We start from the raw sequence: 13,209 nt of genomic DNA on the forward strand, positions 1-13,209 counted from the left end.
TCTTCATCTCTGTCAGTTTCTCTGAGGTCCGAATTTACATCTGTAAAGGGTTATGGGGACCGACTTTCCGTGAAGAATTCAAGACGTGCCTTTTTGACTCAGGAAAGCCGAGGTGGCCTGCTCTGGTGGGATCAGGACCCCCAAATCGGATCCCAAGAAATAACTCACTTGAAAGCCCCCTTTCCTGTCGGTACAATGGGGGATGTTTGGGTTGTCCGGTGCCCTCTCGGAAGGCAGTGATATCAGGTCTGTGACACCAGGGTGACCTCCACCACGTGCCTCTTTGTATCATGGAGCAGCTGGACTGCCCCGGAGCCTCCGCTCGCTGGCGGCGGGCCTGACACGGTGGGGCGGCGCGCTTGCCCCACCTGCGGGCGTTAATCATCAGCCGCTCAGGAGCCCAGCCGCCGCCACAGCCTTTACCCCCGGCTCCAGGTCGCTGCGCCGCGAAGTTCCCCCATGCCCCTGCGAAGCCGCCAATTGCTGGATTCCAGCCGCGGCCAGTCTCCACCCACAGGAAAAATTCCTGGTCCGCCTCTCCCTCCCTCTCTCCTCCCTCCCGCTGCAGCAGGGGTTCGGCCCCGACTTCCTGCCGGGCGCTGGGAAGCGGTGCGCTGAGTGGGGTCCCCCGGGACCGCGCTTGCAGCTGGCCACGTCCCGGGCCAAGGGGCTGGCAGTGGGCGGGAGCGGCCGGCAGCCTCAGCCTCTTCCGAGAGCGACTTTCAAACTCGCGCCCGCGTCGTCGCGGCACCTGGCAGCCTCTTGCGTCGTGCGTGCCAGACCCGGCCGGCGGCCACCACTCGGTGAGTGCCCCATGGCTCTCCCCTCTTCCTCTGTCAGTGCGCTCCGCAGACTGGCAGTGCCCAGATTCATCCCGAGACCCCCACCCTCCCGGGACACCCGCTCTGCCCCCTGCGGGGTGTGGACTCCCGGCGGCCGAGGAGGGCTTGGGGCTGCGTTGGCTCCTCCCAGGGCGACCCTCCCAGCCCAGGGCTGGAGCGCGGGAGGCTCGTGCGAGGAGACATTTTCTGTCCTTCAGCCCCCACCCCGGAAATGAATGCGAGCGCGCCGGGTAGCTCCGAGAGGCTCAGTTTGAAACCCGGGAGGCCCTCGAGCCTGTTTGCGCCTACCCGCTCCCCTGCGCTCTCGGTAGCCTGAGGGCTGGTCCTTGCCCGGGACTGTGGGCCCCGCGGGTGGACTCTTCTGGGAAGGACCCAAGCCTCTGGTCCTGGGAGCTCGAGGCGCCAACAGCTTGTTTCGGGTTGTGCCACACGTTGCTGGCTCTTGGGAACCTCAGCTCCTGTCCTGAAGGGATTAGAGTGAGTGCCCGAAGTGGGGTTTCGGGTCGCGGAAATCACTGCCTGCCACCGTCTACCTCGACCTAGCTTACGCCTGAAGTCGGTTTGCTCCGTAATCTCAGGCCTTTGGTTCGGAAAGCTAGGATAAGGTGTGCAAACGTGAACGTTGCAAGGTATTTTTAGATAGCCGCTTTTACTCTTTGGAGCTGCTTCTGAAAACAAAAGGAAGAACGGAGTGGGAAATTAATGGTGGGAGGCTGGAGAGGTGTGGCTTGGGGGAGGAGGGCGGTGTTAGTGGCCGCTGTAAGAGTTTCATCTCTGAGGTCATTCGCTAAGCTGTTGGCAGATGAAGGGGCCTGTCCCCTGCTCTGGGGCCCCCAAGAGGCGACCCAGACTGCATCACCCTAGAGGGAACCCTGGATTGGGGTTCCCAGACTCTCCCCAGCCTGGCCTCTCATGCAGCCTCATCAAACGGAACTTGCTGGAGAAATAAGCAGGGAGAGTAGTGACAGTTCCCTTTCCTCTGTGCTGAGCATATCCCCTGCCTCCCTTCAGCAAAGTGCCTTTCCAGCCCCTCCTTCGCTGGACGGAATAGAATCCTGAATGACTTGGCTGGGAGTACTCTACCCCAACTATCCCCAGAAGAAAACCTAGGGAGTAAGAACCAGAAGAAGGTGTACCCGTTCTCTTTGTTACTCACCCCTTTCCTGCAGTGCTGGGACGCCTCATCTCCTTCTACACCTGCTGATAATACTCTTGGCTGCCTCTGCTGCCCCCACTTCCTTCCAGGAGGGTTGGGCAACGCCTTGCTTCCTGGGTATCTTGTTCTGGGGATGGGGCAAACCAAGTTCTAGAAGCAGAGGGAGAGGTTTGTGTAAGAATTTGGGGGGTTTTCTACTGCCTTTTATTAGAAGTGACAGCAGGGAGAATGGAAAGAACACTGGCCTGGGAGTTCAGCACAGGATTTTGCCTGATTTCTAGTCCTAGCTCTACTGTGGGGCATCAAAGGCAGGCAGTAGATTAGCCTACTCCATTTACACAAAGGCCAGAGAGCCCAGAGACAGGAGGTGATTTGGTTCCTGTTGGCCAAATAGGGACCAGAATTCAGATTTCCTCACTCTGTCTAATCCATGCTTTTCCCCTCATGACCTGGGCAAGTCACGTATCTTTTCTGACAGTTTCCACATGAGTAAAGTGGGGTACTTACTTGCCTGCTCTTCCTCATAGAGGCTGTGGTGGGGATCAAATGAAGCCATATGTGTGGAAAGTGCTCCATAAACTCCTATATACAATAAAGGGGTCACTGTGGCTAAGAGGGGCCCTCAAAGAGCTTTGTAATTGACTGGGTGCATCCCCTGTGTACCATAGGAGATAGCAGATACCGGGAGCCAATGGTGAAAGTTGACAGCCCTGGCGTGTAATGTCTCCGCTCCAGAGTAAACATTTGCCTTACCAAATCCACAGCTATCCCAGGGTCACGATGTTTACACTGGAGGAGGCCAAAGGCCATGGCCTGAGGGTGATGACCAGGGTTGGAGGGAAAGGGGCTGCGGCTAAGATTTATGGCATGCCCCTTCACCCCCCCCCCCCCCCCCCCCCGCAGAACCTTGTGAAGTTTCTGGCTCCAAGCCTGGAGGGTTGCTACAAGCCCAGGGTGGCGCTGACCTAGGAGGGTTAATTGTGAAGCCATCTAGCTATTCTCTGTTGTGTTGGGGGTTGAGGGGACTCGGCCTTGGGAGGGTGTTGCCTTTACAGCTGCACTGAGGGCTGTCTTCAGCTCCTCATTTGTCCCCCTCCCCCATCCCAGCCTGCTTCTCTGGCCAGGCCGCTGCTCTGGCCTGCCTCTGGCCAGCTGCGTGTCCATAGGCCTTTGTTCCAGGCCCACCCTCCCCAGCAGAAGCCCTCACGCTGGGTCGCTGGCTGCTGGAAATCACTACTGCCAACAGGAAGGTTCTACTGGAGTTGCAGAGGACCTGGCAGACACTCATTTCCTCTTGTAGGGCTCATCTTGGGGCCCCCAACTTGCCCCTGGCCAGATGCTCTTACTATCTTTTCTCATCTTATTTCTTCCTCTTCTTAATGGATGGGTCATCCTCTTTTTCTTCCTATAATCATGCCTCTTAGTTCTGTTTTAAAGCATTCATTAATTCACTCAACAGTTATTTATTTGATACCTACTATATATATGTGTGTGTGTGTGTGTGTGTGTGTGTGTGTGTGTGTGTGCTAGATGAAGGAGACACAGCAGTGAACAAAATACACAACAATCATTGATCTACGGAGTTGACTTCTAGTGGGGGAAACTGACAATAAGCAAGATAGACAATTGAAATAGAAAGCATGTTAACGGTCGGCAGAAAAATATGATAGGGAAGGTGGGTGTGAATTGTCATGCAACGGGTGAGATGCTGTTTTACACCGGGTGCCTCAAGGAGTGATTTCTCTTCATCTCGGATTTCCTTTTCTTGAAACCCAATTCAAGCGACACACTGTGGCACTGAGGAGCAGGGTTTGGAATTGGATGCACCTGGCTTCAGATCCCAGCTTGACACCTTACTAGCCCTGTGGTGCTGAAGTCCTTTGCGCTTGTGTTTCTCACCTGTAAATTGGAGTTAGTCATCATACCTGCCTTGCATGGTATTGTGAGAGTGAACGTTGAGATCATGTGTGGTACATGCTTAGCAAAGCCTAGAGAGGCGTTCAATAAATGATAGTCTTTTGTGATTTCTCCAGCCAAATCCTGCAGGGGTAGCCTAAGATAGTTAATGCTAAGGACTGTAAAGTTTTCCATTTTAAATATTAGGAATAGGGAATTAGGGAGAGGTGAAAATAGAAATCCTAGTTAGTGCAGACTTTTTATTTAGTGAGGTTTTTCTAACCGACACTAGATTCCTGATGGTTGAAAATATGGGACTCCTAGGTGGGTGCTGCTTCCCTTGATGACAGGGTAAGCTGGGGCAGCTCTGACTCGCCCTTACTCTGGGATTCCGTGTTTCCAACCAGCCCTGATGAATCACACCTTAGTTTCTGGCCTCTATATTCTGCCTCATGCTGGGAAGGCTATCCTGGGGAGGCTGTCTGCCTCTTTCCCAATGTCATGTAGAAAAGTTATGCTCTCGGGAGGAGAGAAGGGGATGGGCAAATGAGGAACTAGTGTGTGTGTGGGGGGAGCTGTTCTAGGAGAGCCTGGCAGGGGTGGCTAGAGGATTCTGATGGAGGCTCAGAGGCAGCCCCGAAAAACGTTTCCAAAAGTGTCCCCCCTGGGACAGAATTTAGAATAACAAACGGACAGACACTGAGATCTCGGGTCTGGCTGGACTCTGACTGCTCAGCCCTGTCTTGCTTCCACCCAGATAGTCAGAAGTCTCTTCTTTTCTCAGCTGGAACCTCGGACCTCAAAGGGAGGGGCCCATCTAACAGACTGCTGTCAAAAGCTGTGGTGAGTGGTTTCCTGGGGGCCCTACCCTGGCTCAGGAAGCGGGGATGGGCTGTGCAGGGTGGGGCCCAGGGAAGTGGTCATCAGCCACACCACTCCCCCCGAGGGTGCCCTACTGCACACGTAGGCCAGCCTGGCAGTCTCTGTGGTGAAGCAACTTTCTGGGCCTGCCAGTTTGGTGCGTGGGGACCAGCTAAAGCTAGATATAATCTGGCCTCAGAGGAAGTTGCAGAGAGGGCCTCAGATAGTTTTCTGATATTGGCAATCTCAAGTCATCGGAGAAAGAAAACTGGGCAGGGTCAATTATCCTGTGATTGTGGTAGGTGCATCTAGAGATGCCAGCAGCCCCTCTGGGAGTTAGCTGTCAGGGATAAAGTCTGGCCTTGCCCGCTGGGTCTCTGCTCTGTTCTTCTTTTGACTAGAAACTCTCTGAGGGCAGGAACTGTGTTTGACTTGTCTTTGCTCCCACGTAGCATCCAGAACAGTATAAAGTGTAATCAACAGGTTGTGATGAGCTTGCATTGGGGTCCTATCCTGAGAATAACCTGGTCTTGGTGGTCTCATCTACTCCAGCTTTTGCTCCATGAGGTTAGGGGGAAGAAGGCAGTGGTGGGGTTCGCCCAGCCCCAGAGGGGCTGTTGCCATCTGGGAATGCAAGCAAAGGGAGAGCGGGGCTTTTTATAGTTCTTGCTGGCCTCTGGGGAGGGAGCCTTGGTTTAAGCTCAAGGACTGGATTTTTAAGGACTCCTAAACTCTGTTTCATGTGAGCAGACTGCAGCTGAACAAGGTTCCGGTGGGTGCAGTGGTGTCTGCATGTAGACTCTGGGAAACACAAGTTGAGAGTTCTAGAAGTTGCTCTGCTCTGGCTGAGAATGGAGGGAGGGTACAAGAGGAGGGAAGTCTACTTTACTGTGGTAATAGTATCCCAAGAGGGGAAGGGGTTCTGCAGGTACTGGAAGCTTTTAAAACTCTTGTCCTTTATTCCCCAGGCTGCAAGAATATGTGTGTGTGTGTGTGTGTGTGTGTGAGAGAGAGAGAGAGAGAGAGAGAGAGAGAGAGAGAGAGAGAGAGAGAGAGAGAACTGGAGGTTCTTGAGCAATAGAGGAAAGTGTTTATTGAAAGGAAAAGGGAACCAGTTTTCATGCAGCCTCTCTCTGTCCTGCACATTGCTGCGTACCCTGGGCTCGCTGCATGGGAAGATTCCAGCAAACATTTGTTGAATAAGTCAAACCTTACTGTGTAATGAAACCTTAGGAATTAAAATATTTTCATGCTCTTCACACAAGTTCTTTTCCTGTCCGAAAGTGCCCAGGATATAAGATTCTAAGACTGTAGTCAGCTGCTCTGGCAGAGGGGCAGGCAGACCTGTATTCCTCCAGCCTGGAAAAGTGAAAGGGTCCCACCTGGAGTCACTGGGTCCAGTTCTCGCAGGCCTGCGCAGAGGTTGCCCCCAGGTGGACAGTAGGATGTGCTTATAGTCTTGAACATAGTTCATCCCATAATATGTCTCATAACATCCCATAACACTCCTGGCCTATCCAGGACTTGGCTACCCAGCAGCCGTGCTTTTCTGTATACAGCCAAGAAGGCCTCAGATCCACCAGAACTCAAATTCCTACATTTTTTTCACACCAGCCCCCTCAGACCTTGTCTAACTTTGATATATAAGCTGTGTCATCCTATTTCTAAGTTCACAACTGAAAGGAAACAGCAAAGAAAAGAGTGTAAAGAGACTGGCACTGAGAGGGAAAATGATGGCAGTACAACTGAGAGTTGACAGAATGGATGGAAATCAAAACGCTATGAAAAGCCAGTATTAATGGAAGAGCCGGGGGTCATTTATTTCAGGGAATGGCTTGGCACACCTCTGCCCTTAGGGGAAATCATCATTTTGATAATTGATGCTTTGCTGGTAATTGTGATCTTGAGTCATCAGGAAAAGGTTAAGTTATGTTCCCTTGACTCTGTGTAGGAAGGCAAGGAACGAAGTGGATAGCATGTTTTTAAAAGATTCCCAATCAGATTGACTAAAATTAAAAAAAAAATTGATACTTAAATAATAACATCACTAATCTTCTCAACAAGGCAAAATAAGTGCTGTTCCTCCCAGCCACAGATGCGGAAACTGAGTCCTCACAAGGCCGGTCACTTGTCCCCAATCACTCAGCAGACTTGGCAGGGAGAGGTTCGAACTTCTCAGTAACTCTGGAGCACGTGCTCTTAGCTCTAGCCTGGACTATATTGAAACTCAGCACTCTCTTGAAAATGGGGCTTTTTGGACAGCTCTTTCTGCAGGGGGTCCAGCTCCTGGACAGTAGAGCCAAGGTGGGTCCAGCCTTAATTCAGCTCCATCTAAACCGACTGCCAGTTATTCCAAAGGGCGTTGCTTCAGTGGAAACGAATGCTTTCAGTATATTTCCATTTTAAGCACCTACCTGGGTGCCACACAGCACTTTCTGAGGCCAGAAAATGACAGGGAGGAGCTGTAATTTCAAAAATCCCAGGCCTCTTTCCATGAGGAGCTTTGTTCCTTTGTCCTGGCTCTGGATGCTCCTGAAAGATGCTGTGCTGTGCAGCCTTGGTGCTGGTTGTTCCTGCTGATCTCCAGGGGGGCGGGGGCCTGCCCTGTGTAGGAACCCCTCCCCCCATGTTCCCACCATCCAGATCTGGCAAATGGTAATTATCATATTTACTTCTCTCATGTATCATAGAGCTAGAACGTGGCAGATGCAGTTGAAGCTTCCTTTGCTTTTCTCCCTAATTCCTTTGTCTTCCCTCCTCCTCAGAAGTAACATTCTCCTGAATATGGTGTTTATCATTCCCATGCATGTTTTGATACTTTTTACTATAATTTGTAAGTTATATATCATGTTTTAATTTCAGTGTGTTATTATGTTGAATATGTTCTTGAACTTGCATTTTCTATCCAGCGATGTAGTCTAGATTTATCCATGTTGATATATTTAAATCTAGGTTATTCATTTAACTGTATCTGTCGGTATATAGTGTATACTTATATCAGTTCCCTTATTAATAGACATTTAAGTTGTTTCCATTTTTGCACCAGTATAAATAATACTGTATTAAACATCCATCTGCCAATCTTCTCTACTGTGTACGTCAGCAGTGGGATTACTGGGTCATCAGCCATGCTTTTAAAGATACTACTGGCCAAATGTCCCCAAATGATTTGTAACCAATTTATATTCTTACTAGAAGTATGAGAACTCCGATTTTACTAATATTTGAATTGTCTTTTAATGTAGTAGATATAAAATGGTAATTTTAAGATTTATTTTATAAATTGGTTTTTAAAATTAGCACTTTGATTACATGTAGGGATGAGCATGTTTCATATTTATTGGCCAATGATGTTTACTATTCTGTGAGTCTTTGTCCTCCACACTAAAAATATAGTTCTTTTTTTTTTTTAACCAAGTAATACATCCACATGATTTAAACTTCAAAAGGGAATACATACAGTGAAAAGTTTCCCACTGCTGTCCCCTAACTCACCATCTTCCCACCCTGCAACATATTAGAGTACTTTTCCAGTTTTAATTGCCATTGTCTTTTTCTTTTTGACATTTAGGAGTTAAAAAAATATGTTAAATATCTTTTCTAGGTCATATTCACTACATATAGCTCTGGATTGTGTTAACTTTATTAATGTCAAATGTCATAGGGAAATTTTAATTTTAATGTCAGATTGACCAATCTTTCATCTATGTCTTGTTCAAGAAATCCTTTCCTACTTTGATTTTATAAATATATATTTTGATATGTTTTGTTTTAACTTTAAGTTTTGCTTCCCACATTTACATTTTAAATTCATCTGGAATGTATGTGTGTGTGTATATATTTATATATGTATTAGTATATACATGTGTGTGTCTCTCTGTGTGTGTGTGTGTGTGTGTATATATATATATATTTTTTTAATATGACACTGGTTCTCAACCTTGCTACATATAAAAGCCTCATGAGAGGCTTTAAAAAAAAGGACTGATATCTGAGCCTCACCTCAGATCAGACCAATAAAATAAAACTTGGGGTGGGACCCAGGCATGGTTATGAAACGTCCTAGGTGACTTATGGTCAGCCAAGGATGAAGACCACTCAACCTTGTAAGATGGAACTGATTTTAGTTTTTTTCCCAGAGGAATGGCCAGTTTTTCTAATACTAGTTATTGAATAGTCTATACTTTTCCTGCTGACTTGTTGCTTTTAAGATTTGATTGATTGATAACTTTATTGAGACATTTCACAAATTTTAAAATTCACCTGTGTAAATGTATATAGCTCAGTGGTTTCTAGTATAGTCACAGAATTGAGCAACCATTGCTACTATCTAATCTTAAAACATTTTTACCATCCCCCTAAAGAAACTCTGTACCCTTTAGCAATCATTTCTCATTTCTCCTAGCCCTAGGCAACCACTAATCTATTTTCTAGCACTATGGATTTGGCTATTCTGAACATTTCACACAAGTTAATCCATGCAATATGTAGTCTATTATGACTAGCTTGTTTCACTTAGCATAATGTTTTCGAGTTTCCATGTTGTGGCATGTTATTTGTTCCTCATTCTTTTTTTATTGCCAAAAAATATTCCATTGTATGGGTATACTGCATTTTGTTTATCCATTTATCAGTTGGTGGGCATTTGAGCCGTTTCCACTTTGGGGCCTTTATGAATAATGCCGATATGAACAGTGTGTACAACTTCTTGTGTAGACATGTTTTCAGTTCTCTTAGGTATATACCTAGGGGAATGAATGGCTGGGTCATATGGTAACTCTATGTTTAACTTTTTGAGGAACTGCTAAATTGTTTTACAAATAGGCTACACTATTTTACATTCTTACCAGCAACGTATAAGGGTTCTAATTTCTCCACATCTTCACTAACACTTGTTACTGAACATCGTTTTGATGTTAGCCATCCTAATAGGTATGATGTGGTATTAATTATGGTTTTGATTTGCATTTCCCTCATGATTGATTATGTTGAACATCTTTTCATGTGCTTATTGGCCATTCATATATCTTCTTTAGAGAAACGTCTGTTCAGTTTTTTTCCCATTTTGGCTGTTCTCAGTCCCTTGCTTTTCCATATGAATTTTAGGATCAGCTTGTCAATTTCTGCAAAAATGCCACCTGGAATTTTGATTGAGTCTGTAGGTCAATTTCATGAGTATTGTCAAATTTAAGAATGTAAATTGTTTTGATCCATGAACATGGTATGTCCTTCCATTTATTCAGGTCTTCTTTAATTTCTTTCAACAGTGTTTTGTGGTTTCCAATACACATCTTGCATTTCTTTTGTTAAATATATTCCAAAGTATTTTATGCTTTTTGCTGCTATTATAAATGGAATTATTTGTTTCTTAATTTCATTTTTGGGTTGTTCACTGCTAGTGTATAAGAATAGACTTGATTTTTTTTGTGTATTGCTCTTGTATCCTGCCATCTTGCTGAACTCTTGTCAGTTTTAATAGTTTGTAGTGGATTCTTTAGGATTTTCTCTATATATGATCATGTCATCTATGAAGAGAGACAGTTTTACTTCTTCCTTTTTGATCTAGATGTCTTTTTCTGGCCTAATTGCCCTGGCTAGAACTCCAGTACAATGTTGAATAGAAGTGTCATGAAGGGGACATCCTCACTCATCTTGTTCCTAATCTTAAGGGGAAAGCATTCAGCTTTTTCCATTAAGAATGAAATAATCTGTGGGTTTTTTGTAGCTGCTCTTTATAAGGTTAGGTATGTTCCCTTCTATTCCTAGTTTGTGTGGTGTTTTTATCATGGGAGGGTGTTAGATTTTGTCAGAGTTTTTTTCTGGGTTTATTGAAATGATCAGGTAGTTGTTGTACTTTATTAATACCTGGAATTATATTAATTGATTTTCAGATGTTAACCCAGCCTTGTATTTCTGGGATAAATCCACATGGTCATAGTGTATACTCCTTTTTATGTTGCTGATTCAATTTGTTAGTATTTTGTTGAGGGGTTTTACAGCTATATTTATAACGGATATTGGACTGTAGCTTTCTTTTCTTGCGATATTTTGTCTGGTTTTGATATCAGGGTAATTAATATAGCCTCATAGAATGAGTTCTTTCCTCTTCTATTTTTGGGAAGAGTTTATGAAGAATGGGTGTTAATTTTTCTTTAAATGTTTGGTCGAATTCACCAGTGAAGCCATATAGTTCTGGGAGCTTTTCTTTTTTTTTTTAATTTTTAAAATTATTAATTTAGTCTCTTTACTTGTTAACAGGTATCTTCAGATTTTCCATTTCTTCCTGAGTCAGTCATTGGGTTTGTGTCATTTAGGAATTTGTCTGTTTCATCTGAGTTATAATTCATTGGCATATAGTTGTTTTGTTGTTTCTTTAAAATCCTTTAAGATATTATTTTTTGTCTTTGGTGGTCTACATTTATACTATGTATAATACAACTAAATGTGAACTTCTTTTAAATTTAACTTGGGTATGCCTTCAATCTGAGGATGAGCCTATCTTCAGTTCTGGAAAATTCACATATATTTTATCATTGAAAATTGCCTTTGCCTCATTCTTTCCTTTTTCTTTTTATGGAAGTCTATGGACCTCTATGTCTCTTGATGTTCATATTTTCTATCATAACTCTTTGCACTCAATTCAAGATTTCTTCAGTTTTTTTCCCCCATTTCACTAATTTTCTCCTTAGCTGTGTTTAATTTTCTGTTGAACCTACCTATTGGGTTTTAAATTCCAATATCATATATCTCATTTCTAGTTAGTACTTTTTCAAAGTTTTTTTCTTTCCAGATTTTTCTTTTCTAGCTCCTAGAGTACCAATTTATTTCGTCTTATGACTCCCTTGTGGTGTTTTTTCTCGTTGTGTGGTTTATAATTTTTTTATACTGAACTCTTCAGTGGTCTCACAGAGTGGATTGCTTAAAAGCAAGATGTCTTGGCACTCGGCCCTTATTGGTGGTGGTGAGGTCTAGGACATACCAAATGTGTGGGTGTGTGGCTGAGGAAAAGATTGTTGGAAAGTTCTTCCTCCAGCACTTTGTCTGTCTGGCTGCTTCTCATCATATAGGTCTCTGCTCAAGAGTCACCTGTTCAGAGCCTTCGCAGGCCTCCCCACCTGCCCAAGTCCCCAGCCCTCAGTCACATTCTCTTAGCTTATTTGTCTACCTTTTTTGGCTTTCTTCCCCACTGGACTGTAAGCTCCATCATAGCAAGGATTTCTCTTATTCATCTCTGTGTCCTCAGCACCTGGCTTATGGTTTATACTGCCAATAAATATGAGTGAGTTTGAGTAATCCTGTTTCAGACAGGAAGTCATCTCAGCCCCAGTTCTGAAGCTTTCGGGCAACAGAGAAGAGGTGAACAGTTTGGCCGTCCATTCCCAAACCTTTTTCTGTACCTCCACCGGGGATGTCTTTTTCTAGCATCATAAAAGCCCGCAAAATGCCATCCATCATCTTGTGTTCTTTAGCCTTCTTCCAGCATGTTTCTACAGCTGCCAAAATCAGTAGTAGGGATCTGAATTCTGGAAGACCTGGAGGATAATGGTACAAAATCCCAGGAAGATCTGGTCCTTTCCTTTATAAGGCTGTAGTTGATTTGAAGACAGGGCACTCACAGAAAACAGGATACTTGCCACTCACTGAGTCCCTGACAGATTAGTGCCTCCACAGGTGGAGAAAAGCAGCCTGTATGCTTGTCCCGGGTTATCTTATACTGTCACATAAGTGGTTTGTGGAGGCATATATGGGTGAGTTATGAATTCCTGGGTGATTCCATTTTGGCCTCTTTCTGAGACTGCCCCACAGTGTAGGAACTTGTTACTACAGTATAGGAGCACAGTGTTACTAGTAAAAGGGCAAAACTATTCTAGGGCATTATTATAAGGGGGCTGCGGGACAGCACTTTTGCATTCCATTTTTGGCTCTGTCTCTTGGGCCACAAGGGAACCGGTGTTGGGGAATGGTGAAAAAGCACGGGAAGCTTGGATTCCAGCAAACCCCGGATTTCCTTCTTATCTCACTGTACAGTCCTGGGTAAGTGAGAAAATAAAAAGCTCTGGATCGTAGGGTTGTAAGGAGATTACATATAAAGAATGTGTTTAGCAAAGCGCCTGGTACACCCTAATAAACCGCTGGTTGATATTATTCCAGTCTGGCATCTTGGGAATCACTTATGCCTCAGTTTCCTGATCTGTAAAACAGGGATAATAATACTTGTTGCTCACCTGCCCCCCTCAGTCCCTGGCTGTTGTTAAGGACCGAAGGGTTAATATCCTCAGGCTTGGAGGGCCTGGGTGGGGGAGGAGCCGCATAAATGGAGTATTGTTGTGCTGGTGAATGATCTGGCTTTGTTCGTGCGTCTTTAGTATTTGACTTCCTGCAGTTAGTGTCCCGTGTTTAATTGCCAGAGATGTTTGCACGTCCTTAGCCGTGTGGCACTCACCTGTCTGGCTG

At 45.3% G+C, this 13,209-nt stretch overlaps 1 protein-coding gene across 7 annotated transcripts in view; it reads left to right on the forward strand.

The window, feature by feature from the left end:
- The first annotated feature begins 381 nt into the window (after positions 1-381).
- Positions 382-13,209, forward strand: part of PLEKHG3 (pleckstrin homology and RhoGEF domain containing G3) — a 39,147-nt gene continuing 26,319 nt past the window's right edge. For 5 of the 7 annotated variants that reach the window (XM_074327362.2, XM_074327366.2, XM_074327363.2 and 2 more), the window contains exon 1: positions 584-803. The gene's annotated coding sequence lies outside the window, so the exon portion shown is untranslated. Of the gene's footprint in view, positions 804-4,720; positions 4,738-13,209 lie in introns of those variants that run through there. The other 2 variants (XM_019733324.3, XM_074327365.2) reach the window with 2 other exon arrangements.

Source organism: Rhinolophus sinicus, chromosome 3 (assembly GCF_057876585.1).
Source record: "Rhinolophus sinicus isolate RSI-liver-muscle chromosome 3, RSI-T2T, whole genome shotgun sequence".
Taxonomy (NCBI): domain Eukaryota; kingdom Metazoa; phylum Chordata; class Mammalia; order Chiroptera; family Rhinolophidae; genus Rhinolophus; species Rhinolophus sinicus.